Source organism: Marmota flaviventris, chromosome 13 (assembly GCF_047511675.1).
Source record: "Marmota flaviventris isolate mMarFla1 chromosome 13, mMarFla1.hap1, whole genome shotgun sequence".
NCBI classification, from domain to species: Eukaryota; Metazoa; Chordata; class Mammalia; order Rodentia; family Sciuridae; genus Marmota; species Marmota flaviventris.
Genome location: NC_092510.1, coordinates 11,532,573 through 11,560,458, shown reverse-complemented (window position 1 = coordinate 11,560,458; position 27,886 = coordinate 11,532,573).

Here is a 27,886-nt window from a genome sequence, read left to right as displayed (position 1 = left end):
AGAAGTTTTAAGTGGCCCCAGTGGGCAAGCACCTACTGCCATGTTCAAATGCTAAGCCTTGAACAGAGAAGGAATGAATGCTTTTCCCTAGCCTTTGGCCCCAGCCCTTACTTTCAGTTTCTTCCAATTTTATTGGAAATTGATGATTGACAAATATGGCAGGGATCTGATAGACAAACTCATCTTTATATTATGCATTGGACCCAGTGCCTCAGGAGGGCACAACTGCTACAAGCCCAAAATTAACCAGAAATACCTGATAGTGGGCCATTTTTTGGACACTCCAGAAGGACATGGCACCCTGGTTTCAAGCCACATGTTGTTAGCCATCAACAGGAAGGGACACAGAGCCGCATGCACCAAGGCACAGTGAACAAAAACATAAGTGAGGCAGCTACTATACACAATTAGAGCAGGCTCCCGCCTGTCAAGAGGAAAAAGCCATGCAGACAAAGAGCAACACCTAGGTGAGCACAATGTGGCTGTCATACCAGGACCTGCAGGGAACCTGCCCTCCAACCATGGCAGACAGCCCATGCCGAGATTGACATAGGTGTCTTTTATAAAAATTATGTCCCAGGTCATCAATCTCTGCTAATATTTTTATTAGATTTGAGAGTTGGGGAATCCTAGCAGCCAAGGTCCTATACCAGAAAATAACAAAAAAAAAAAAAAAAAATCTTACATCTTAAAGAGCCAGAGGATTTATGTACTCTCCCCTTCCCTAAATGACAGTTCCTCCCAGGGGCTTGAGGACACAATCCTTGGGACAGTACTGGACTCTGACTTTTAAAGCCCATATATACCTAGAAAAACGTCAAATAATTTGGTTACAATCTGACTCAGCAACAGAACAGATAATAGCCACTAGGCCTCAAAAGAAACAGGAAATCTGCTCAATTCCAATCATTTCAACGTGCCATCAGACTAGAGAATTCCTGGGGCTACCATATTCAGCCATATATGGATCCCTAACTTTCAGTTATAGGAAAATCCTCTGAAAATCCAAAAAGGGGGGATAATGGGATTCTTTAATATGGGGGCCACCTAAGCAAAAGACCTTTGAGGACATTAAACAAGCACTCTCAGTGCATCTGGACTAGAGCTCACCGACCTCACAAAGCTTTACTTTCTGTACATCTAGGGAGAGACTGGAATAGCTGTAGGAGTCTTGATATGGACATCTATCCAAAGAGCTGGGTTCTGTAGCCCAAGACTGGCCACCTTGTTTACGGGCCCTAGCAGCCACAGATATTCTGGTGTTGGAAGCTGATAAATTGGCTATGGGACAAATATTGGTTTTCAGGGTTCCTCATTCAGTGTTGACATTAGCAGAGTACAAACAACAACATTGGTTAACTAATGGTCAATACTAGGGCATGTTATGTGAAAATCCATATATCCATGTGGAAGTCATCCAGACTCTGAACCCAGCATCCTTGCTGCCCACTGGACATGGACAACCTGATCACAATTTTATTGAAGGCATGGATGAAATGTTCTCCAGCAGACCACACCTGGCAGACAAGCCCTCAGGGTCTCTGATGTGGAGTACTTCAAATATGGAAGCAGTTTTTAAAAAGATGGTGTATGTTTTGCTGGATATGAAGTGGTAACTCTGGACTCCACTGTTGAGGAAGAATGTCTGCCTCAGGGAACCTCAGCACAAAAAGCAAAACTTATTGCTTTGACTCAAGCCCTTCAGTTGAAAGCAGAAGTCTGTGTGGATATTTACATAGACTCAAAATATCTGTTCACTATCCTTCATGTTCATAGGGCCTTATATAAGGAAAAAGGACTCATTAACTCAGGAGAAAAAAAAATGGCATGATGTATGGGCAAGAAATTTATAAACTTTTGGATGCACTGTGGGCTCCCAAGAAAGTTGTGATTATTGCCAAGGTCATTGAAAGGGAAACACAGTTTTTTCTCAGGGTATCTGGAGACCAGCAGAGAGGCCAGGGAACATTCTGCAAGAAATGAGAAGAAAATCCAGGCTTAGGTTTAAAGGCTGCCCTTCTGCATGGCCTACTATTTAACAGAATAGGAGCCAACATACTCCCAACATGAACGTAAATGGTTTAAGACTGAAAAGGAAAATTTTCTCCCAGGAGGATGATGGAGATATTGTGATAGCCAGCATAGCCATCCTGGAGAATCTAGTACGAGTCTTTATCAAACAGTTCCACAGGAGAAGACGTTGGTCATACAGCACTTGAGACAGTTCTCAGTCAACATTTCTATGTCCTCTGGCTCACAAAATTCACCTGGATATTATGAAAAGAATGTGAGTCATCCTTGTCAGGGGCCAGAGCTCCCACCAGGAATCCAAACTTTAGGAGGAGCACCTTTTGAAGACTTGGAAGTAGACTTCACTGAACTACCACGCCACAGGGGTATAAGTAACTTTTTTTTTTTTAATCTGGCTTATATAAATTTTCTAGGATTTGTTTGGTGTTACTAGTTTCACTTTGTTAATTTTTGCTGTTTGACCTATGGTAACCAAATCACTAGTCTATTATTTAGTTTGGTTTCCTTTGATAACCTTAAGAGGTTCTGTTCTACTCCTATTCCAACTATGGAGATCATGTGAACCATATGTAAAGACAATCCACTATAACAAAGAGGTAGTAAAAGATATATTTAAGATATCTCCTGCCAGAGGAATGCAATGGATGAATGACTGTTTGGAAAGACATAAGAGATCCATTGGGAAGTAACTTGATTTAGGAGGTAACCAATCATGGGGTGAAGATAACTCGCCAACGCAGAGGATCATTGCCAGTTATGGTCCCACTACCTGGACACAAAATGACATTTTGAGTTATAGAACTCCTATTTACCCATTGAAAAGAATTATTCACTTAAAAGCTGTACTGGAAATTACTAATATTCAGACTGCCATAGCCTTAGATCTCCTAGCCAAAGAACACACATGACACAAGTGTCTCACTATCAAAACCGCTAGGCATTAGATTACCTACTGACTGAAGAAAGATAAATATGTGGAGAGTTCAACAGCTCAGATTGTTGCGTCCAAATGGATGACAATAGACAAACAGTTAAGAGTATAGCCAACAACACAAGAGAACTAGCACATGTGCTAATGCATATCTAGAAGGGCATTCAACTTTGGGTTACAAACATGCTTTTGGGAAATGGTTGTCAACCCTAGGTAAATATAAAAGTTTAACTGCTATAGTGGGTACTCTGCTGTTAACCTGTTTATTGCTCCTATTTTTTGCTCCACTGTCCATTAAAACTAATGGGTCTACTATGGAAACTGCTTTTGAAAATACGACAGCTAAGGTTTTGGCATTATATAATGCCTTATGCCAATATAATGGTAATGATGATTTTAAATTTAAAGGATTAATTTATGGGGAGCATCATTAAAGTGGGGAATTTAAGTGACACTCTCTTCCTCCACAGAGAATTCTTACCTGGGATTCTAAAGAAATCTTCATCATGGCTGATTTTTGGACTGTTAGTAAAAGGGTCTCTGCAAAACAGTTCAATGTACATAAACTTCCTATTTTTCTGTTGCCCTGTTTTACATGGTCCCTGGCTGAGAAGATACCAGCACTCCAGGCGCTGGGCACCCCCTTATTAGTTTTCACAAACATATCTTGTATAGTAGTTTGTAGAAATGTGCAAACAAGGCCTCTGGCTTTGAGCTGGGCTTCACGGGAGAGATATCCACATTTTTAAGATATGTTATCAACTAGGCTCCATGGTAACAACTGGCAAGGAGAGGAAAAATGGGAAAAAGAAGCTCTCCCTACTCAGGTGTTGTCCTTGAAGAGTTTACTTGCCCAAAACAATGAAAGAACAACCTGCTTTTATGTGAACTTCTGCAGACTGTGAACTTCTGCAGAACTGTGAGCCCCTCCTCTTACATGTTGGGTATAAAATTCTGAAACTGCCTGAAATCGAGATTCAGGGGATTGATTGATTACAGCAAAAACTGTGCCCTCTGAGCCTGGCTGCAGCCAAATCTAATTGTTTCCTACTGTTTTGTGCCATGCCTCATTTTACCCTACAAACATTACTGTGTTACCCAGCATTGCCCAGACTCTCTCTTCCCACTGTTTCACCCTAGGCTGGGCTCCAAGAATGGGTCCTGGCTTCCCACTGACCCCCACAATTCTGGAAACAAGGTATCCCCTCACAGTGCCCTCCTTTGGAACTCCTTTGATCGAGGTCCCTCTCTGAGAATCTACTTTTTCTGACGCACAGGAGTGGAATTGGCTGGCCTGATCACAGAAGGCCAAGTGCCAACCTTACCCTACCCCATCCCATCCTTTCAATACCCTGCCCTCTAGCTTTGCATGCTGACACTACCCCAACCCTGCCCTAATAACCCGAACGTTTTGCACTCCAATTCCAGGACCAGCCACTCAGCTGAGCCCCTGATTGCGTTCCTTGTGTCACATTGCTTCCCATGTGGTCTCTTATTGTCAGGACAGACCTGGGGGCCCCTTGCTTGGGTCCCCTATTGAGCTCTCCTCCTTGCCCTTTGAGCTGCCCTCTGTGTGCTCATCTTAGCACTGCCCCTTCCTCTTCTTCCTCTAGCATTTTCCACTAGTGAGCAGACTTCCTGCTCCTTGGGTTCCTAGTCCTCTTTTAGGCAGGTTAGTCCCTTACCTGGAATCCTTGCTTGGGCCCTGGTTCTTGCCCCTCTCAGTACCCACCATGACCCTGTGCCATGCCTTGTGGTCACTGTCCACCTGGACTAGTCCCTTGCTGGGCCCACGTGGCCTGGCCCCTGCCCCTTGATTCTCATCTGTGCCAGGGCATCTTGTGGAAACAGAGCCCTGCCCTTCATGTGAGCCCCTTACTCTCCCTGGGCCCTTGGTCCTGCAACATGACACCTGGCAGGGACAGTGGCACTCTAGCCTGGCTCCCACCAACTGGATACCAGCCTTCCCTCCCAAGCCCTGTCCACTCTCCTGAGCCCCCTGCCCAAGACCTGGGCTTTGGATCTCCAATCCCTGGCCTGAGACCTTGCTTGAGCCTCCAGGGAACCTTTTCACTCAGTCCTTCCCTAGTCATGGACTATGGGCCTCGCTGAGGCCAGTACCCTACTGCCCTTGGCTTCCGTGAACCTCAGAACCCTACAGTCAGCCACCTCCCTGGCCTCGCCCTTCCCTGCCCTTTCCTGATCTAATCACTCCTGTTGGTCTCAAGCATGGGCTCCTTTCTGGAGTCCTGACCTGCTCCCCAGCAACACCCTTCCTCTGGCCTTTCACACTAACCCTAACCCTAACCCTAACCCTAACCCTCCTTCATCTCTCCTGTTGTCCCTGTCCCTGCTGGGCCCCTTTTCAAGATTCCTTTCCCAGAATGATCACCACATCCAGGGGACTGGAACTGGATGTTTGGCCCTATGGGCTCCCTTTCGGAAAATATAGCAGCCCAAGCCCTGCTCCTCCATCCTGACACCCAGCAGTGAACACGGGCTTTTAGCACTACTCTCCATGTGCCACCCACTACCCTTACTCCCCTTTCTCTTCTCCCCAGCCCTGTCTGTTTTCATGTGACCAAGGACCGGGTCCTGGTACTTGGCTCCCCATTCTTGGGCCTGGCACCTTGCTGGAGCCCCTGGTCATCCTTCTCCAGGCCCCTGTCCCTGACTCTTGATTTCAGGTCCCTTGCTGGGCCCCCCTCTGGTGCCTCCCCTCTGTTCCCCATGTACTGTGGTATTTTACTATTTCCAGGACCCTCCCTTTCTCCTGTTTGTTCCTAGCCTAGTCTCCTCCAATGGTTTCTGGCTCTCCAAAGAAACCCACCCAATCCTCTACCAAATGTATTCCTCACATTGTCCTCCTTTTGTCCTGGTCACTCTCTGCTGATCTACTCATCTGGGGTAGAGAAGTTGAATTGGCTGGTCTCTGGACCCTGAAGGACCACTATGGGCAACACAGCCCTGCCTCTAGTCTGGGCCTGCATTGCTGTCCAAGCTTGACAAATGGTAGTAGATTTGGGCCTAGTGATGACGTTGCCCTGGGCAGTGCCCTGCCTTTCCTCTCCTGCCCTCTAGCTTTGCAAGCTGCCCCTAAGCCAACCCACCCCTTCTTCACCCTGACTCTTTGCTCTACAGTCCCCTGGCCTGGATGCCAGCCTGAGCTCCTTATCCATTACTCGGTTTGTGTTCCTTTCTCTGGTGTCTCTTCCTGTCATATCTGACCTGGGCTCCCCTTGATTTGGCTCCCTACCTCACTCTCTTCGGTGCCCTTTGCACAGCCATCTATCTCCTCATCCTAACGCAGATCCTACCTCTCCTTATCCAACTGCTTTTTCCTGGATTAGGGTCCTCCTGATCATTGGGTCCCTAATACATTTTGGTGGGATCAGTCTCTTACCTGGGATCCTTGATTGAGTCCTTATTCTTACCCCTCTCTGCACCCACCGGGATGCCCCCACTGTGCCCTCTAATTGCACTCCTCCTGGCCCCAGTTTCTTGCCAGGCCCTTGGGACTGGTCCCTGATGCTTGATCCTCATCTGGGCCAGGACGCCTTATGGGCAACAGAACTCTGACCTGGATTGTGTTATTGCTCTTCCCAGGCCCTTGTGTCAGCACCAGGAAGCCTGAAACCTGGTAGTGATGCTGGGCCTTGTGCCTCCCACCCCCTTACTGGATCCCCTGCCTTCCCTCCCCTGCACTGTTCACCGTCCTGAAAAACCTGCTCCAGTGCTGGCTCTTGGCTCTCCATTCCCTCGACTGGCTCCTCTCTTGAGCTTCTGGGGGTCCTTCTTGCTCCGTGTTTTCCTGGGCTTGAACTGCACACGTTACTGGGGCCACTTCCCCACTCCCCTTGGCTTCCCTGCGTCTCAAAACCCTAGTGCAGCCCTTGCCTGTCTGGCCCCACTCTTCCCTCCTCTCCCATATCCTGGGCCCTCCTCTAGGTCCCTAGTCTGAGCTGTTTTCTGTGGTCCTGGCCTGCATACCACAAACACCCTTCATCCAGCACTTCACAGTGCACCCTCCTTCAGCCCTCCTGTTTTCCTTGTTCCTGCTGGGCTCCTTTTCCAGATCCCTTTCCCAGGATTCTTACCAGAGCCAGGGACTGAAACTGGGATGTTTGCGCCTGTGGTCTTCCTCTGGAGAAAGGTAGCAGTGCCCTTTACCTGGGGGCTTTGGCCTGGGGGGGTGTGGGGTGGGGTGGGGGGGGTGGTGGGGGGGTTGGGGGTGGTGGGGGGGGGGGGGAGAGAGACAAGACCACCAATTCCCCTTACTCCCTTTTCTCCCCAAATACCACTGCAGCCAGGAGAGAGGGGACTTGCCCTTCCAGATTTGAGACCACTCCCTCCTGGGTGTCGGGGGAGGTCCTAAAGCCCAGCAGCCAGGCTTGAGAGGACTCCCTCCTCCACTCAGGAGAACCATCCCACCTGGGTGCTGGGGGAAGCTCCTATACTGCTGTAGCCAGGGTACAGGACACTCACCACTATAGGAGGGAGACCACTCACACCTGGGTGTTGGGTGGAGCTCAAAACATCCACAGCCAGGGTAGAGGTGACTCACACCTCCAGTCCCCTCTACCCTGGCTAACTTAGGATACAAGCTCCCTGTAACACCCAGGTAGGAAGGGTGTCCCGCCTGGTGGGGCGAGTTCCTGCTACCCTGGCTGCAGTGGTATAGGAGCTAACCTGACACCCAAGAGGAAGGGCTCTTCCAATTAGAGGGACGAGTCTCCTCTACCCTGGCTAGGGCTGCATCCGAGCCCCCACCAATGGACACCTAGGTGGGAGAGGTCTACTACTTGTAGGGGCAAATCCCCTCTACCCTGGCTGCTATAGTATAAGAGCTCCCACTGATACCCTGGTGGGAGAAGTCTCCTGTCTTGAAGGGCAAGTCCCCACTACCCTGGCTTCAGTGTTATAAGAGCTTCCCCACCCTTACACCCAAGTGGGAGGGGTCTCCAACCTGGAAGGGCGAGTTTCCTCTATCCTGGCTGCGGAGGTATACTAGATCCTTCCAATACCCAGGTGGGAGGCATATCCAGCCTGGAGGGGCGAGTCCCTTGTACCCTGGCTGCAGCTGTATAAGAGCTCCCTTTAACAGACAGGTGGAATTGATGTCCCAACTGGAGTGGCATATACCCTATAGCCTGGCGTCGATGGTATAGGAGCTCCCCCAGACACCCTGGTGGGAGGGGTCTCGCCTGAAGCAGTGAGTCCTCTCTACCCTTGCTAACATTGCATACAAGCTCATGCGTGACACCCAGGTGGGAGGGGTTTGCTTTCTGGAGGGGGGAGTACCCTCGACCCAGGCTAATGCAGTAGAGAAGCTCCCAGACACCCAGGAGGGAGGGGTCTCCCACTTGGAGGCATGAGTTCCCTCTACACGGACTGTGGCAGTAAAGGAGCTCCCCTGACAATCAAGTGGGAAAGTCTCTGGCCTGGAGGGGCGAGTCCCCTCTACCCTGCCTGTAGCTATATCAGAGTTCCCTCATTCCCCCAGGTGGGATGGTCTCTGGCCTAGAGGGGTGAGTCCCCTCTGCATTGGCTGTGGAGTCATATTAACTCCCCCTGACCTTCAGGTGGGAGAGGACTCTTGCCTGGAAGGGCAATTCCCCTTTAACATGGATGCTGCAATATTGGCACTCTCCTGGACACCCAGGTGAAAGTGATGTTCTGCCTTGGGTTTCAAGTACCTGCTACCCTGCCTGCAGGTGTATAGTAGTACCCCCCCAGGATACCCAGGTGTGAGGGTTCTTTCACTTTTAGGGATGAGTCACCTATACACTGTTTGGGACAATATATGAGCTCCCCCTCACATCCAGGTTGGAGGGGTCTCCTGCTTGTAGGGGCAAGTCCCCTCTACCATGACTACAGTGGTATAGGAGCTCCCCCTGACACAAGGTGGGAGGGGTCTTCCACCTGGAGTGGTGAGTCCCATTTACCCTGGCTTCTATGTTATAAGAGCCCCCCCCCATACCCATATGAGAGGAGTCTCCTGCCTGGAGGGAGGAGTCCCCACTACACTGGCTGGAGTGGTATATGAGCTCCCCCCATACACCCAGGTGGGAAGCTCTTCCAGCTGAAGAGGCGAGACCCTCTACCCTGGCTGCACTGGTTTACTAGCTGTGCCTGGCACCCGGTTTGGATGGGTCTCACGCCTGTAGGGGCGAGTCCCCTCAACCCTGCCTCCAGCGGTAAAGGATCTTCCCCTGACACCCAGGTGAAAGGGTCTCTAGCTTGGAGAGGCAAATCCCCTTGACCCTGGCTGTAGTAGTATAGGGACTCCCCTCCTACATCCAGGTGGGGGGTGTCCTTCCTCTAGTGGTGAGTCCCCTTTATCCTGCCTGTGGCAGTATATGAACTCCCTTTACAACAATGTGGAAAGGATCTGCCACCTAGAGGGTTGAGTCCCCTCTCCACTGGCTCTGGTGGTATAGGAGCTCCCCCCAACACCCTGGTTATCCTGACTGGAGGGGCGAGTCCCCTCTACACTGGCTGCATGGGTGTATGAGCTTCCCTTGACACTCAGTAGGCAATAATGTCCTGCCTGGAACAATGAGTCCCTTCTATCCTGGCTGTGGCAGTATACAATCTCTCCCAGATACCAAGTTGGAAATATTCTCCCACCTGGAGGGGCAAGTCTTCTCTACCCAGGCTAAGGCAGTAGACAAGCACCCCCCTACACACAGGTAGGCATGGTCTTCTGCACAGACAGGCAAGTCCCCTCTACCCTAGCATTGGCAGTATACAAGCCCCCTTGACACCAGGTGGGAGGGGAATCCCACCTGGAAGGGTAAGTCCCCTCTACTTTACCTCTTGACATATAAGAGTTCCCAGTACACCATTGTGGGAGAGGTCTTCAACCTACAAGGGCGTGTTCCCTCTACCCTAGCTCTAGCCATATAGGAGCTCACCCCACAAATACCCATATAGGAAGGGTTTCCTACCTGTAGGGGGCTTTCCCCTCTAGCTTGGCTGATGTAGTAATCAAGCTCCCCAGGTCACCCAGGAGGTAGGGTTCTTGTGCATGGAGGGGCAGGTCCCCTCTATCATGGCTGTGGCCTATATCCACTCCCCCTTGTTAGGTGCAGGACAGGCTGATCTAAGTTGTCTGCAGGACATCTGAACAAATGCTAGCTTAAGGATAACCCACACACTCAAACTCCTCTCTGTTTGGTCCTTTATCACCTGTTTGCATCAAGTCTGAATGCTCAACCCCACTCAAGGCTGATCATTTGATCAACACCTGTCTGGTGCAACAGAAACCCACATCTGACCCCTGCCCCATCTGCCTGAAGGCGGAAGATGACACCCTTAGCAACTACGGTGTGATCTATTCATTGTCTGCCAATAAGGCAGTTTGCAGACACAGAGACCCCATTTGAATTTGGCTATAAAAACTCCGTCCTGCTGGGCCCACTTCTCTTGCTCTGTTTCCCCCTCTGGCTGTCACACTCCCTTGCTCTCTCTTTCTTCACTTGCTCTCTCTCTCTTTCTCTCTCTCTCTCTTTTTTTTTCTCTTCTTTTTCACTGCTACAATATAGCAGTGGTCGCTCCTAACTGTTGTGGTCATTTTCCTTTCATTGTTGCTGAAACCCAGGAAGAAGGTTAAAATTCACTTTTGGGTCCCTCTTCCTCCAGAAGTGCCACTCACCAGATGACCTGAACTCATTTTCTAGACTTCCAGAACTACATGCACCCTGGGCCTTTGATTGGTGATTTTCCCCTTCCTGTAGTCCTGAATCCAATGGTGGTGTCAGGAGGATTTGAAATTTGATCTTCCAGCAAACCTCTTTGCCCACCTTTGGGGAGGAAAGAACCCCATCACAGACTTCAAGGCCATGGTGTCCCTAAGGGCCTCTTTCCTTGGGCAGATTAGACACTTCGGTTAAAAATTATTTTCCTTCCCTTCCCAGGTGCTGGTTTACCAGCATAGGTATTGTAGGTCACCCTCAAAGGACCTTGTAACCTCTGGGAACACACAACAGAGAACTAATCATCACACTCTACTGAGACCTTCAAGGTTTTGATGCCTCTCATAAATTCCTACTCCTCGCATCTTTAAGACTTGGCTGCTAGAGATACATTTACCATTCCCTTCCTCTCTCCCTTTCCTCTTTCTGGCCCTGGGAGTCTCTGGCCTCTCAAACAGGGGTCCCAAAAAGCCATGGCCAAGGTCTCCCATGGCTCCCGCCCCATCCAGGATGGGAGCCTCTATTGTCAGGATTTGGTGATAACCAATCTCTGCAGCTTGTACCTGCCACAAGGCACTCCTGATTTTTGGCTACAGAAGGGATGACCCTTTTGCCAATAAATCAGTTTCCTCTGCCTCCCTTACACTACCTTTGTGTCTCCTTCCTTCTACCCTATATTACGTTTGTGACCCCTTCTCTCTCCCTTATACTATGTTTGCAAAATGGGTAATGTGTCCTCTCTGCCAGTTAAGTCTCCAATAAAATGCTTCTTGGATAACCTCAAAACCCTCTCTTTGACACCAGACATCAAACCAAAAATATTGATCAAATATAGCACCCAGGATTGGCTCACTTAGACAACCAAATAAATAATCCCCTTTTGGGTCTCTGGATCTATCCATTCTAAGGGATCTTTACAATTACTGTGAACATTCAAAAAATGGGTAAAGAGCCCCTATGTCCAAGCTTTCTTCTTGCTCCAATCCAATTCTGCTCTCTGCATCTCTTCAAATTTCTACAAATTTTTCTAGGTTGCAAACCAACCCCCAGAAACACCAATACCCAATCGTCTTCTCCTCTAGACTCATCCACTAATTTTGACCCTGCTGATGAACCCCCATCCTATCACCTGGCTTGAATAGATCCTCACCCTCAACCTTTTGCTCCAGCCCCTCCACCATTTCCCCAACCACAATAAACTGTTTTCTCCCTTCCAATTACTAGATCAAAAACCCAAACCACTGTCCTTCCTCAAACCTTTTCCCCCTTGCTGAGGTAGCAGGTACTGACGTTATTCCTCCACTGACCCACTCCTCTTTTCTCCTGTCAGTGCCCACACCTGGTCCCACCATGTCCTCTTGCCAGTTAACTCAAAGCTCAAACTAGCTTAGGAGAGCCCTCGGACTCCTACCAAGATCTGGTGAAAATGGCCTTTAAAGTTGCTTTGTCATCACTGAAAACATGTTACTAAGAATTTAATGTCCTTACAGGCTTTTGGGGATATTCACTCCCATCCTCCCCTCTGCTCAACCTGTTCTACTGCTCAAGTTTTTGTTGATAGGGAAAATCCCAAACCCCTTTCTCATTATTCTTTTAAATCTTCTTCCTCACTCTTAGATCTACCCTAGCTTCTCTCAGACCCAAATTCCCATCTTTCCCCTCTCTACCCAGGCCCATAGAAAAGTCTTAACGGACTTTTTACAGAAATCTTCTTCATGGCTGATTTTAGAACTGTAAGCAAAGGATATCTACAGAAAAATTTAATGTAGATAAACGTCCACTTTTCATGTTGCCATGTTTTACTTGTTCACTAGATAGAAAAAAAAATCAGCACTCCAGGTGCTGGATACCCCCTTACTAGTTTTTCACAAAAATATGTAAACAAGGCCTCTAGCCTTGGGCTGGGCTTCACAGAGATGGATAAATTTCTAAGATAAGAAAAGTTACCTACTAGGCTCCATGGTAGCAGCTGGCAATGGTAGCAAAGAAAGGGAAGAAGAAGTTCTCCCCTTCTCAGGTGTCTTTGAAGGTTTATCTTACCCAGAACAGAGAAAAATACTGCTTTTTTGTGAACTTCTGCAGACTCTGAACTTCTGAGCCCCACCCCTTACATGCTTGTTACAAAATTATGAAACTACCTAAACTTGGGGTTCATGGGATTAATTGACTACAGCAGAAGCTGTGCCCTCTGAATCTGGGTGCAACCAAATAAAACTGTTTCCCTATTTTTGGTAATATCTTAGGTGCCTTGCCTCTTGTCTATCCCTACAACAGTATAATTCTATATACTTAAACATTGTTTTTGTTTCATGAAATGGTAAACAGATGTGATTAATTGTGTACTGCAAATAACAAAATATTTCTTATTAAAATGGAATATTTTGGCTAAATTCAGAAATTTACAAGGACTGTTTCAAAATGTGAATAAAGAAGGGGCTGTCAGATGAGAAAGAGAAATTAGAAGATTCTAGGTATGGGTTTAATAGAAGGGAAAAAAAAAGGTTTCTGGATAAGAAGGTCTACATGATTAAGTAAATAAGAGGGTTTAAGTGAGTGATAAAAAATATCTGTGTAAGTGGGTTATATATGTAAGTTTTTTGAGCAAGTAATCTTGAAGGAATTAAGCGTTATACAACTATGGTTAAACAACAATTGTTATTTTGCAATATTGTAATATATCATTTCTTTAATAGCTAAACTTGATTAATGTAAAAACATCAATAGTAATTGTGGTACTATTACTCTTCTTTGTATATTAAATGTGTTCATATTTTCCAGATATATATATATATATATATATATATATATATATATATATATATATATATATATATATATATATATATATCTCTTTAAGATACAAGCTTTAAAAAAAACATTATATCAAGCTGGTGTTCTCCAAAAGGTTGCATGGTAGTCTTAGGCTTATAAAAGTAACACATTGAAGATTTATTTATATCATTTAATTTTCTATAACTGGACCTGTTATCAAAAAGATTAAAATAAATTTCTATACATTGGGGTACAATTTAAATGTAATATCATACTGTGTTATCTAATATTCATGTATCTCAAACAACAATATATGTAAACTTTATAAAATGATATTTAAAAGCAAAGATGAGCTTCAATACTAGCACACTTTACCAAAGATTTATAAAGAGTCCCACCTTACCTGAGATAACACTCTATCTGCCATCTTACTACATGATAGAATGACTCCAAAGTAGGCCAGACTTCAGCTAAAGCCAAGTACTCTTAATTTAAGACTGATGAAATTGACTTTGATGGATGTTTAAGATCTAGTCTTAAATTAAAATAGCCAAGAAAACCAATATTTGGCTCTTACCCTTTGAGTCAGTCTGAATCTAGGGAAGAGAGAATTTCTCTAAAGAGCTTGGCAACTCTAGGCCACATAACCTCCTGATCAGGAAGATTAATGAGACCACTGGAGAATGAAAAGCCAATCAGTGCACTTGCAGTGAATAGGAGGTTCATTGGAGACAGGAGACATTCCTGATGCTTCCAAGGGAAGCCACATGGTTAAGCAAGACCTAGACCCATCCTAGCGCAAATGGCACTACCAGAATTAAGAATGTGATCTCAAGTTCCCCCACGATCAACCCCTATGGGAACTCAGCTGACTCTTAACAATAGATAGAAACAAAGTCAATTTTGACCAGCTTGATCTTAAACACCTATGGAAAAGAGTTAAGCAAAAACACAGTCATTCCTGGGGGTAATGAAGGAAAAGATCAGCTAGAAAAGAGGAGACAGGAACTAGGCCAGTAGGCTCTATGGGGAATGTTCAGTCATCTATGGCCTTGGCCCCTCCCCCTCCCAGGACCAATTTTAGTCAAATTTATGTTTATTCTAATAGGACCATGACCATTAAATTGCCTACATAAGTTCCTGCAAGAACAGATACACGAATTCATCAAATAGCCAGACAATCAACTACTTCTTTAAGACTACCAGCCCTGATGCCCAAGATAGAGACCTATGACTCCTGACCATCTCCTCTGGCTCCAGAGACTCTGGGCCCATCTAAAACCATCTCTAACCCCTTTTCAAGTTTTTACAACCCATCTTTCACTTCCTAGGAATGAGAATTTCTCTCCAGCTGGTTCACTCACCTTGTTCTGTCTGTTCTACAGTATCTCCACAAGGAAGCATCAAACCTAAACTCCCCACAAATCAGATGGGGAGCTACCAGCCAGACAAAAACTGGTAGATCAACTTCACTCACATGCCTAGGCACAAAAAGCTTCACTACTTATTTACTTTTGTTGATAATTTTTCAGGTTGGATAGAAGCCTTCCTTACATCCAGGGAAATTGCTGACACCACCACCTCAATCCTCATTGAGGAGATTATTTCAAGGTTTGGACTTCCAGCCACCATCCAGTCAGGCAATGGACCAGACTTCACTTCTCATATTTTTCAACTAGTCTCCAAAGGCCTCAACATCACCTAGAGGCTCCAAATTCCCCATATCCCCTAATCTTCATTTTCTACCCCAACCACAGATGGCACTTTAATATCCAAGCCACTTGGCACAAGGACGACATCACCCACTCTCAATTTATGGGTCAAGGCGATTGCTCTTGCACTGGCTGCAATTGGGGAGTCACCTTTAACATTACTGAATTCAACCCAGCCACCTAGGATACTTCCTAGAGTCCCTACGATAGGACCAAGGGCTGATACCAAGGATTTCCTCCACTCAGAAATGGTTTGATGTAGTTGGCAACCTATGGCTTCAAGGAAATTTTATGGACTTTGCCCTTCTGAGATAACTGTCTATAGCCACTGGATGTTATCTCTAGCCGCCCTAGTATTCCCAAGCCTGTCCCTGAACATTCCCCTGCTCTCCCAGGTAGGCCTAATTTCACCCCCTCTCAGCAGGAAGTAGCCAAAGGATTTTGCACTGGCTCCCAACCCTGTTAACTTAGAAAAACAAAAAAGGGAGGAATGTTAGGTGCAGGACAGACTGAACTAAGTTGTTTGCAGGATAACCCCATGCACTCAAACACACTTTTGTCTGGTCCTTTATCACCTGTTTGCATCAAGTCTGAATATTCAACTCAACTTAAGGCTGAACACTTGACCCCCTCCTGTCTGGTGCAACAGAAACTCACATATGACCCCTGCCTCTTCTGCCTGAAGGCAGAAGATGAAACCCTTAGAACTACTGTGTGGTCCAATCATTGTCCACCAATAAGGCAGCTTGAAGACCCAGAAACCCCATTACAATTTGGCTATAAAAACTCCCTCCCTCCTACCAGGCCCCTCTCTCTTGCTCTCACTGTCTCCATCTCTTGTTTCTCTCTCTCTCTCTCTCTCTCTCTCTCTCTCTCTCTCTCTCTCTCTCTCTCTCTCTCTCTCTCTCCTCTTTGGCACTGCTGCAATAAAGCAACAGTCACTGCAATTGTTGTGGCCATTTTCCTTTCATCCCTGACACCCTGGTGGGAGGGATCTCCCGCCAGGAGGTGAAAGTACTTTTTACCATGGCTTTGGTGGTTATGAGCTGCTGCTGACAGCCAGGTTGGAGGGGTCTGCTTCCTGGATGGGTGAGTCTCTTCTACCCTGGCTAAGGTGGTATACATGTTCCTCTGGACAACAAGGGGGGAAGGGTATCCTGCCAGGTGGGGCCAGTCCCCACTACTCTGGCTGCAGCAGTATAGGAGCTAACGTTCCACACCCAGGTGGAATGGTCTCCCACCTGAATGGTCGAATTCACACAACACTGGCTGCGGGGGTATAAGAGCCCCCTCCTATCCCCAGGAGGGAGGATTCTCCTGCCTTTAGGAGCCAGTCGCTGCTACCCCTGCTGCAGCTGCAAGAACCCCCGCCCTCAGGAGACACCCAGGTGGGAGGGGTCTCCGGCATGGAGGGGCTAGTCCCCTCTACCCAGGCTAAGGTGGTAAAGGAGTTACCCCCATTCCAAGGTGGGAGTTGTCGCTCTCCTGGAGGTGCCAGTGGCCTCAACATTGGATGCTGGGGTATATTAACTCCACCTGACAACCAGGTGGGAGGGGTCTCCTGCTTGTAGGGGCAAGTCCCCTATATTCTTTCGGCTTTTGTATTGGAAATCCCCCATTACCCAGATAGGAAGTGTCCCCCACCTGATATTTGAGCACCTCTACCCTTCCTCTAGTGGTATACTAGCTTTCCCTGACACCTAGGTTGGATGGGTCTCTCACCTGTAGGGGCAAATCCCCTCTTCCATGGCTGCAGCAGTAAAGGATCTCCCCCAGGAGATAGTCCCCAGGGGGGACTATCTTCCGCCATGAGTGACGAGTCCCCACTACCCTGCCAGTGGTAACCAGGTGGAAGGGATATTTGGACTGCATGGGGAGTCCCCTCTACCCAGCCTAAGGCGGAATACAATTTGCCATCAATACCCAGGTGTGAGAAGTCTTCTGCCTGGAAAGGGGAGTCCCCTCTACCCTGGCTACAGTGGTATAGGAGCCTTCCCATACACTCAGGTGGGAGGGGTCTCCCTCCTCAATGGCTTGTCCCCTCTACCCCGACTGTGGCAGTATATGAACTCCACTGACAACCAGGTGGAAGGGATCTTCCACCTGGAGGGTTGAGTCCCATCTCTGTGTAGGTATAGGACCTCCCCCAGACTCCCATGGATGGGATCTCCCGACTGTAGAGACGAGTCCCCTCTACACTGGCTGCGGGGGTATTTGAGCTCCCCGACACCCAAGTGGTAGGGATCTCCTGTCTGGAGCAATGGGTCCCCTCTACCCTTGATGTGGTGGTATACAAGCTCTCCCAGACACCCAGGTTGGAGTGTTCTTTCGCCTAGAATGGAAAGTCTTCTCTACCCTGACTAAGGCTGTATACAAGCTCCCCCCCATACACACAGGTGGGAGTGGTTTTCCACATGAAAGGGAGAGTCCCCTCTACCCTGCCTTTGGTGGTATACAAGCTCCCCTTTGGTGGTGTACAAGCTCAGATAGGAGGGGTATCTCCCCTGGAGGGCAAGTACCCTCTACTTTACCTCTTGCCATATAAGTGCTCCCATTACACCCAGGTGGGAGGGGTCACCCACCAGTAGGGGCGAGTCTCCTCTACCCTGGCTGCTGCAGTAACAAAACTCCCCAGGACACCCATTTCGGATTGGTCTCCCCTTTAGAGGAGTGAGTCGGCTGTACCCTGGCTGTGGAGGTATAGGAGATCACCCAGACACCAAGATGGGAGGGTTCTCCCGACTGGAAGGGTAAGTCTGCTCTACCCTGGCTGAAGCAGTGTAGGAACTCCCCCTGACATCCAGGTGGGATGGGTCTCCCGCCAAGAGGTGCAATTCCCCTCTACCCTGGCTTCAGAGGTATAGAAGCTCCCCAGGACACCCAGGTGGAAGCGGTCCTCTCCTGGAGAGGCGAATCCCCTCTACACTGGCTTCAGTGGTATAGGAGCTGCTGCTGAAACCCAGGTGGGAGGGTTCTCCCTCCTGGAGCAGCGAGTCACCTCTACCCTGGCTGTGGTGGTATAGGATCTCCTACACACACACCCAGGTGGGATGGCTCTCCCGCCTGGAAGAGCCATTCCCTTCTCCACTTGCTGTGGTGGTATGAGAGATCCCCCTGACACAGGTGGGAAGGGTCTCCTGATTGGAACAGTGAGTCCTTGCTACGCTCGCTTTGGAGGTATACAAATTCCCCAGACACCCAGGTGGGAGGGCTCTCCCGCTTGGAGGGGGGAGTCCCCTCTACCTGGCTGTGACAGTATATGAGCTCCCACTGACACCCTGGTGGGAGGGATCTCCCGCCAGGAGGGGCAAGTACTTTATAATCCTGGCAGCGGTGGCATATGTGCTACTGCTGTCAGCCAGTTTGTAGGGGTCTCCCAAATAGATGGGCCAGTCTCCTCTACCCTGGCTAAGGTGGTATACAAGTTCCCCGTGACACCCAGGTGGGATGGGTCCTCTGCCTGGAGATGCGAGGCCCACTAGCCTGGATGCAGTGTTATATGAGCTCCCACACACACACCAAGGTGGAAGAGTCTCCTGCCTTTGGAGGCAAGTAGCTGCTACTCCAGCTGCAGCTGAATACGAACCCTGCACTTACAGATACCCATGTGGGAGGGGTCTTCCACCTGGAGGGGCGAGTTTCCTCTGCCCTGGCTAAGGCGGTATAGGTGTTACCCCATTCTAGTTGGGATGTATCTCTCACCTGGAGGTATGAGTCTCCTCTAACCTGGCTGCTGGGGTATATGAGCTCCCCCTGACAACCAGTTGGGAGGGGTCTTAAACCTAGAGGGGCAAGTCCCCTCTACTATGACTAAGGTGATATAGGAGTTACTCCCATTCCCAGGTGGGAGGTGTTTCTCACATGGATGTGTAGGTTGCCTCTACCCTGGCTGCTGGGATATTTGAGCTCCACCTGACCCCCAGGTGGAAGGGGTCTTCAGCCTGGAGGGCGAGTCCACTCTACACTGGTTGCAGCGGTTAAGGAGCTTCCAGGATACCCAGGTGGGAGGGGACTCCAGCCTAGAGGGGTGACTTCCCTCTACCCTGGCTGAGGGGGTGTACCAGCTCTCCCAGATACCCAGGTGGGAGGGGTCTCCTGCTTGGAGGGGTGAGTCCCCTCTCTTCTGTCTCTGTGGTATATAAGCTCCCCCGCCCCCATACTCAGATGAGCTCTCCCCCATATTCAGTTGAGAGACGTCTCCTGCCTTAAGGGGCGAGTCTCCTCTACTCTGGATCCAGTGGTTTAGTAGCTTTCCCTGACACCCAGTTTGGTGGGGCTCTCGCCTGGAGGGTTGAGTCCCCTCCACCCTGGCTGCAGAAGTAAAATATATTCCCCTGACACTCAGGTAGGAGGGTCTCCATCCTGCAGAGTTGAGTCCACTCTACCCTGGCTGCAGTGGTATAGGAGGTAACCCCTACACCCAGGTGGGAGGATTCTCCTGCCTCCACTGGCGAGTCCACTCTACCCCGCTATGGCAGTATATGAACTGACAACCAGGTAGAAGGGATCTGCCACCTGGAGGGTCGAGTCCCCACTCCCTTGGCTCTGGCTGTATAGGAGCTCCCCTGACACTCAGGATATGGGGTCTCCTGAATGGAGGGGCGAGTCTCCTCTACACTGGTTGTGGGGCTATAGGAGATCCCCCAGACACCCAGATGGGAATGGTCTCCCACCTGGAGCAATGAGTCCCCTCTACTCTGGCTGTGGCTGTATACAAGCTCTCCCAGACACCCAGGTGGTAGGGGTATCCTACCTGAAGGGGAAAGTACCCTCTACCAAGGCTGTAGTGGTATAAGAGCTCCCCCTCATACCCAGGAGGAAGTGGCCTCCTGCCTGGAGGGGCAAGTCCCCTTTATCCTGGCTGTGGCAGTATATGATTTCACACTGACACCCAGGTTGGTGGGGTCTCCCACCAAGAGGGACAAGCACTTTCTTCCTTGGGTGTGGTGGTATATGTGCTCCTGCTGAAAGTCAGATTGGAGGGATCACCCTCCTGGATGGGCAAGTCTCCTCTACCATGGATAAGGTAGTATACAAGTTCCATATGACACCCAGGTGATAGTGTCTCTCACCTGAAGGGGTGAGTCCCCTCAACCCTGGCTGTGGATATATAAGAGCCCCCTCCTACCCTCAATAGGGAGAGGTCTCCCGCCTGAAAGGTGAGTTGCTGGTACCCCAGCTGCAGCTGTATACAACCCCCCCCTCGCCAGACACCCATGTGGGAGCAGTCTTCCTTCTGGAGCGGCGAGTCCCCTCTACTCTGGCTAAGGCAGAATAGGAGTTTCCCCATTCACATGTGGTAGATGTCTTTCGCCTGGAGGTGCAAGTTGCCTCTACCCTGTCTGCTGGGGTATATGAGATCCACCTGACACCCAGGTGGGAAGGGTCTCCCGCCTAGAGGGGTAACTCTCCTCTACCCTGTTTGATGGGGTGCACCAGCCCTCCCAGACACCCAGGTGGGAGGGGTCTCCCACCTAGAGGTGGAGTCCCCTTTACCCTGGCTGCTGCCTTATAGGAGCTCCCCTGACATCCAATGGGGAGAAGCCTCCAGCCAGGAGGCTAGAGTACCCTCTTCTCTGCTGCAGTGGTATAGGAGGTCCCCAGGACACCCAGGTGGAAGAGGTCTCCAGCATGGAGTGTAGAGTTCCCTCTAGCCGCCTGAAGTGGTATAGGAGTTTCCCCAACACCCAGATATGAGGAGTCTCCTGCCTGGAGGGACGAGTTTTCTCTTCCCTGGATTTGGCGGTATAGGAGCTCGCCCCAACACCCAGGTGGGAGGGTTCTCCCGCCTGGGGAAAGTACCATCTACCATGGCTGCAGTGGTATAAGAGCTCCCCCTGATACCCAGGTGGGAGGGGTCTCCTGCCTGAAGTGCTGAGTCCCCTCTATCCTGGCTATGGTGGTATATGATACCCCCTGACACGCTGGTTGGAGGGATATCCCAACAAGAAGGGCAAGCCATTTCTTCCCTGGCTATGATGGTATAAGAGTTCCCACTGACAGCCAGGTTGGAGGGGTATCCCACCTGGATGGGCAAGTCTCCTCTACCCTGGCTAAGGTGGTGTACAAGTTACCCCTGACACAATGTGGGAGGATCTCCCGCCTGAAAAGGCAAGTCCTCCCAACCCTGGATGAGGGGGTATAAGAGCCCCCTCTTACCCAAGTAGGAAGGGGTCTCCCGCCTGAAGGGATGAGTTGCTGCTACCCAAGCTTCAACTACATACGAATCACCCATTACCAGACATCCATTTGGGAGGCGTCTCCCGACTGGAGGAGCAAGTCCCCTCTACCCTGGCTAAGGCCATATAGGAGTTACCACCATTAGCAGGTGGGAGGTGTCTCTCATCTGGAGGTGCATGTTTCGTCTATCTGGGCTGCTGGGGTATATTAGTTCCACCTTACACCCAGGTGGGAGGGGTCTTCCACCTAGAGGGGCGAGTCCAGTCTACCTGGGCTAAGGGGGTATAGGAGTTACTCCCATTCCCAGGTAGGAGGTGTTTCTCACCTGGAGGTGGGAGTTGATTCTACACTGGCCACTGGGATATATGAGTTCCACCTGACACACAGGTGGGAGGGGTCTTCCGCGTGGATGGGCAAGTCCACTCTTCCCTGTCTGCAGAGGTTAAGGAGCTTCCCCTGACCCCCAGGGTGAAGGGGTCTCCCGCCTAGAGGGGTGACTTCCCCCTACCCTGGGTGCAGGGGTTTACCAATTTCCCCAGACACCCAGGTGGGAGGAGTCTCCTTCTTGGAGGGCGAGTCCCCTCTATTCTGGCTGCTGTGATATATGAGCCCCCCATACCCATATGGGAGAGCTCTCCCACTTTAAAGGGAGAGTCCCCTCTACCCTGGGTAAGGCCATATAGGAGTTACCCCCATTCGCAGGTGGGAGGTGTCTCTCACCTGGAGGTGCTTGTTGCCTCTATCTGGGCTGCTGGGGTATATTAGTTCCACCTTCCCCCCGGGTGGGAATGGTCTTCCGCCTAGAGGGGCGAGTCCAGTCTACCTGGGCTAAGGGGGTATAGGAGTTACTCCCATTCCCAGTTAGGAGGTGATTCTCGCCTGGAGGTGGGAGTTGCCTCCACCAGGCTGCTGGGGTGTATGAGTTCCACCTGACAACAAGGTGGGAGGAGTCTTCCTCCTGGAGGTGTGAGTCCACTCTATGCTGTCTGCAGAGGTTAAGGAGCTTCCCTTGACCCCCAGTGTGGAGGGGTCTCCTGCCTAGAGGGGTGACATCCCCCTACCCTGGTTGCAGGGGTTTACCAGTTTTCCCAGACACCCAGGTGGGAGGCATCTCCTGCTTGGAGAGACGAGTCCCCTCTATTCTGGCTGCTCTGATATAGGAGCCCACCCCCATACCCAGATGGGAGTGATCTCCTAATTTAAAGGGCGAGTCCCCTCTACCTGGCTGCAGTGGTTTACTAGCATTCTCTGACATCCAGAGGGAGGTGTCTCTTGCCTGGAGTGGTGAGTCCCCTCTACCCTGGCTGCAGTGTTATAGGAGATCACCCCTACACCCAGGTGGGAGGAGTCTCCCACATTTAGGGGCAAATCCCCTCTAAAATGGCTGCTGCAGTAATCAAGCTCCCTCAGACACCCAGGTGGGAATAGTCTCCCGATTGGATGGGTGAGTCCCCTGTATCATTGTTGCAGAGGTAGAGGAGGTCACCTAGACACCCAGGTGAAGGGGTCTCCTGAGTGGAAGGCAAGTCCACTCTACCCTGGCTGCAGCAGTGTAGGAACTCCCCCTGACACCCAGGTGGGAGAGGTGTCCTGGCTGGAGAGGTGAGTCCTCTCTACCCTAGCTGCAGTGGAATAAGAGCTCTCCCTGAAATCCAGGTGGGTGGGGTCTCCCATCTGGGGGGACGAGTCCCCTCTACACTTGCTGCTGTGGGAAATTATCTACCCCTGACACCCAGGTAGAAGGGTCTCTGGCCTGGAAAGGCAAGACCCCTCTACCCTGGCTGCATTGGTATAGGAGGTCCCCCCTACACCCAGGTGGGAGGGGTCTCCCACCTCCAGCAGCAAGTCCCCTCTACCCTGCTTGAGGAAGTATATGCACTCCCCTGACAAGCAGGTGTAGGGGATATTCTGCTGGATGGTTGAGACCCCTGTACCTGGCTCTGGCAGTATAGGTGCTCCCCTGACACCCAGGTTTTGGGGTCACAAGCCAGGAGGAGGTTTACCACCTCTAGCAGACACCCAGGTGGGAGGGGTCTCCTGCTTGGAGGGGTGAGTCCCTTATATTCAAAATGCTGAGGTATACAAGTTCATCTCCATAACCAGATGGGAGGGTTCTCCTGCCTAAAGGGGCGAGTCCCCTCTACCATGGCTGCACTGGTTTTCTAGCTTTCCCTGTCAAACAGGTTGGATGGGTCTCTCCCCTGGAGGGTCCAGTCCTCTTCACCCTGGGTGTGGTGGTAAAGGATATCCCCCTGACACCCAGCTGGGTGGATCTCCAGCCTGGAGAGACAAGTCCACTTTACCCTGGCTGTAGTGGTATAGGAGTTCCCCCCTACACCCAGGAGTAAGGGGTATCCCACCTCCAGTAGCGAGTCCCTTTTACCTTCTGTGGCAGTATAAGAACTCCCCTGAAAGGCAGGTGGAATGAATCGTCCGCCTGGAGATTCTATTCCCCTCTCCCCTGGCTCTTGTGGTATAGGAACTCCCCTGGACACCTAGGTTATGGGGTCTCCTGACGGAAGGGCAAGTCCCCTTTACACTGGCTTGTGGGTATACGAGCTCCCCAGACACCCCTGTGTTAGGGGTCTCCTGACAGAATAAATGAGTCCCTCTCCCCTGGCTATGGCTGTATAGAATTTTTCCCAGACACCCAGATGGTAGGGATATACTGCCTGGAAGTGTGAGTCCCCTCTATCCTGGTTGCTGCAGTAATCAAGCTCCCCCAGACACCCTGGATGTAGGGTCTCCCAATTGGAGGAGTGAGTCCCCACTATCGTGGTTGCAGAGGTATAGGAGCTCACCCAGACACCCAAGTTGGGAGGAGTCTGCAAACTGGAAGGGCAAATCTGCTCTACCCTGGCTGCAGTGGTGTAGGAACTTTCCTTGACACCCAGGTAGGAGGGTTTTACCGCCTAAAGGTGGGAGTCCCCTCTACTATGACTGCTGCAGTATAGGAGCTCCTCTGACAACCAACTGAAAGGAGTCTTTGACCAGCAGGCTAGAGACCCCTCTAACCTACTGCAGCAGTATAGGAGCTCCTCAGGACACCCAGATGGAACAGGTCTCCCATCTGAGGGTTGAATTCCCTATACCCCACCTGCAGTGGTATAGGAGCTCCACAGAACACAGATGGGAGGGTTATCCCACCTGGAGGGGTGATTCCCCTCTTCCCTGGATGTGGTGGTAGAGGAGCTCCCCCTGACACCCAAATAGCAGGGGTTTCCCGCCTGAATGCGAAAGTACCCTCTACCATGGCTGCAGTGATATAAGAGCTCCCCTTGAAACCCAGGTGGGAGAGGTCTCCTGCCTGAAGGGGCGAGTCCCCTTTATCCTGGCTGTGGTGGTATATGAGCTCCCACTGACACCCTGGTTGGAGGGGACTCCTGCCAGGTGGGGCAAGTACTTTCTTCCTTGTCTGTGGCGGTATATGAGCTCCCACTGAAAGCCAGGTTGGAGGGTTCTCCTACCTGGATGGGCAATTCTCCTCTACCCTGGCTAAGGTGGTATTACAAGTACCCAGTGACACCCAGGTGGGAGGGTCTCCCACCTAAAGGAGCGATTCCCCTCAACCCTGGCTGCGGGGGTATAAGAGTCCCACTTCTACCCTCAGTGGGGAGGGCTATCCTGCCTGGAGGGCAAGTCGCTGCTACCCCAGCTACAGCTATATAACCACCACTCTCCAGACACTCAGGTGAGAGGGGTCTTCCACCTGGAGGGGTGAGTCCTTTCTATCCTGGCAAAGGCAGTATAGGAGTTACCCCCATTTCTAGGTGGGAGGTTTATCTCTCCTGGAGGTGCGAGTTGCCTGTACCCTGGCTTCTGGAGTATATGAGCTCCACCTGACACCCAGGTGTGATGGATCTTCCGTCTGGAGCTGGGAGTCGCCTCTACCTGGGCTAAGGGTGTATAGGCGTTACTCCCATTCCCAGGTGGGAAGTGTTTCTCACCTGGATGTGCAAGTTACCTCTAGCCTGGCTGCTGGGGTATATGAGCTCCACCTGATACCCAGCTGGGAGGGTTCTTCCGCCTGGAGGGGCGATTCCACTCTACCCTGGCTGCAGAGGTTAAGGAGCTTCCTGTGAAACCCATGTGGGAGGGTCTCCTGCCTAGTGGGGTGACTTCCTTCTACCCTGGCTGACGGGGTGTACTAGCTTTCCCAGACACCCAGGTGGGAGGGGTCTCTGGGAGGGGTCTCCTGCTTGGAGGTGTGAGTCCCCTCTATTCTGGCTGCTGTGGTATAGGAGCTCCCCACCATACCCAGATGGTAGCGGTCTCCTTCTTGAAGGGACAAGTCCCCTCTACCCTGGCTGCAGTGGTTTACTAGATTTCCCTGACACCCAGGATGGCGGGATCTCTCACATGAAGTGGCAAGTCCCCTCTACACAGGCTTCTGGGTAAAGGACCTCCCCCTGACACCCAGGTTGGAGGGACTCCATCCTGGAGAGGTGAGTCCCTTCTATCCTGTCTGCGTCATATAGGAGGTTCCCCCCTACACTCAGGTTGGAGGGATCTCCTGCCTTCAATGGCAAGTCCCCTCTAACCTGCTTGTGGGAGTATATTAACTCCCCTAACAACCAGGTGGAAGAGATATTCCGCCTGGTGGGTCGAGTCTCCTGTTCCCTGGCTCTGGCAGTATAAGTGTTCTCCTGACACCCAGGTTATGGGGTCACAAGACTGGAGGGGTGAGTCCTCTCTATCCTGGCTAAGGCGGTATAGGAGTTACCCCCATCCCCAAGTGGTAGTTGTCTCTCTCCTGGAGCTTTTTCCCCTAACCTGGCTACTAAGAAATATGAGCTCAACTGCCACCCAGGTGGGAGGTGTCTTCTGCCTGGAGGGGCAAGTGCCCTCTACAAGGCTAAGGCGGTATAGGAGTCACTCCCATTCCCAGTAGGGAGGTGTTTATTGCCTCAGGTGCAAGTTGCCTCTACACTGGCTGCTGGGTTATATGAACTCCATCTGACACCCAGGGGGGAGGGGTCTTCAACCTGGAGGGTCTAGTCCACTCTACCCTGACTGCAGCAGTTAATGAGCTTCCCCTGACACCTAGGTGGAAGGGATGGCCTGCCTAGAGGGGTGACATCCCTCTACTCTGGCTGAGGGGGTGTACCAGCCCTCCCAGACACCCAGGTTGGAGGGGTCTCCTACTTTGGGGGGTGAGAGCCCTCTATTCTGGCTGCTGTGGTATATGAGCTCCCCGCCATACCCAGATGGGAGTGGTCTCCCTCCTGAAGAGGCGAGTCTCCTCTCTCCTGGCTGCAGTGATTTACTAGCTTTCCCTAACACTCAGATTGGATGGGTCTCTCATCTGGAGCGGCAAATTCCCTCTACCTTGGCTGTGGCAGTAAAGTATACCGCCCAAATACCCAGGTGGGAGGGTCTGTGGCCTGGAGAGGCAAGTCCCCTCTACCCTGGCTGCGGTGGTATTGGATGTCCCCCCTACACCCAGGTGGGAGGGGTCTACCGCCTAGAATGGCAAGTCCCCTCTACACTACTATTGGCTGTATATGAACTCCATTGGCAACCAGATGGAAGGGATCTTCTGCCTGGAGAGTCGAATCCCCACTCCCTTGGCTCTCGCTATATAGGACCTCCCCGACACCCAGTATATGGGGTCTCCCGAATGGAGGGTCGAGTCTCCTCTACACTGGCTTTGGGGGTATACATGCTCCCCCAGACTACCAGAGGGGAAATTTTTACCACTTGGAGCAATGAGTCCCCTCTACCCTGGCTGTGGCTGTATACAAGATTTCCTAGATACCCAGGTGGGAGTTATATACCTCATGGAAGGGTGAGTCCCTCTACTTTAGCTCTTGCCATATAAGAGCTTTCACTACACCCAGGTGGGAAAGGTCTCCCACCTGTAGGGGCGAGTACCCTCTACCTTAGCTCCTACAGTAATCAAGTCCCCAGGACACCCAAGAGGGAGGGGTCTCCCAATTAGAGGGGCAAGTCCCCACTACCCTGGCTGTGGAGGTATAGAAGCTCAAGTAGAAACCCAGGTGGGAGGGGTCTTCCACCTTGAGTGGTGAGTCCCCTCTACCCAGCCTAAGGGGGTAAAGGAGTTATTCCCATTTCCTGGTGGGAGATGTTTCTCACCTAGAGGTGCAAGTTGCCTCTACCCTGGCTGGTGGGGTATATGAGCTCCACCTGACACCTGGTGGTAGCGGACTTCTGCCTGGAGGGGCGAGTCCATTATACCCTAGTTGAAAGGATTAAGGAGCTTCCCTTGACAACTAGGTGGAAGGGGTCTCGATCCTAGTGGGGTGACTTCCCTCTACCCTGGCTGAGGGGTTCTACCAGCACTCCCAGACACCCAGGTGGGAGGGTCTCCTGCTTGGAGGGGCGAGTCCACTCTGTTCTGGCTGCTGTGGTATACAAGCTCCCCCCCATACCCAGATGGGAGGGGTCTCCCACCTGAAGGGGCGATTCCCTTTTACACAGGCTTTAGTGGTTTACTAGCTCTCCCTGACATCCAGGATGGATGGGTCTCTCACCTGGAGGGGCAAGTCCCCTCCACTCTGGCTGCTGTGGTAAAGGATCTCCACCTGACACCCAGATGGATG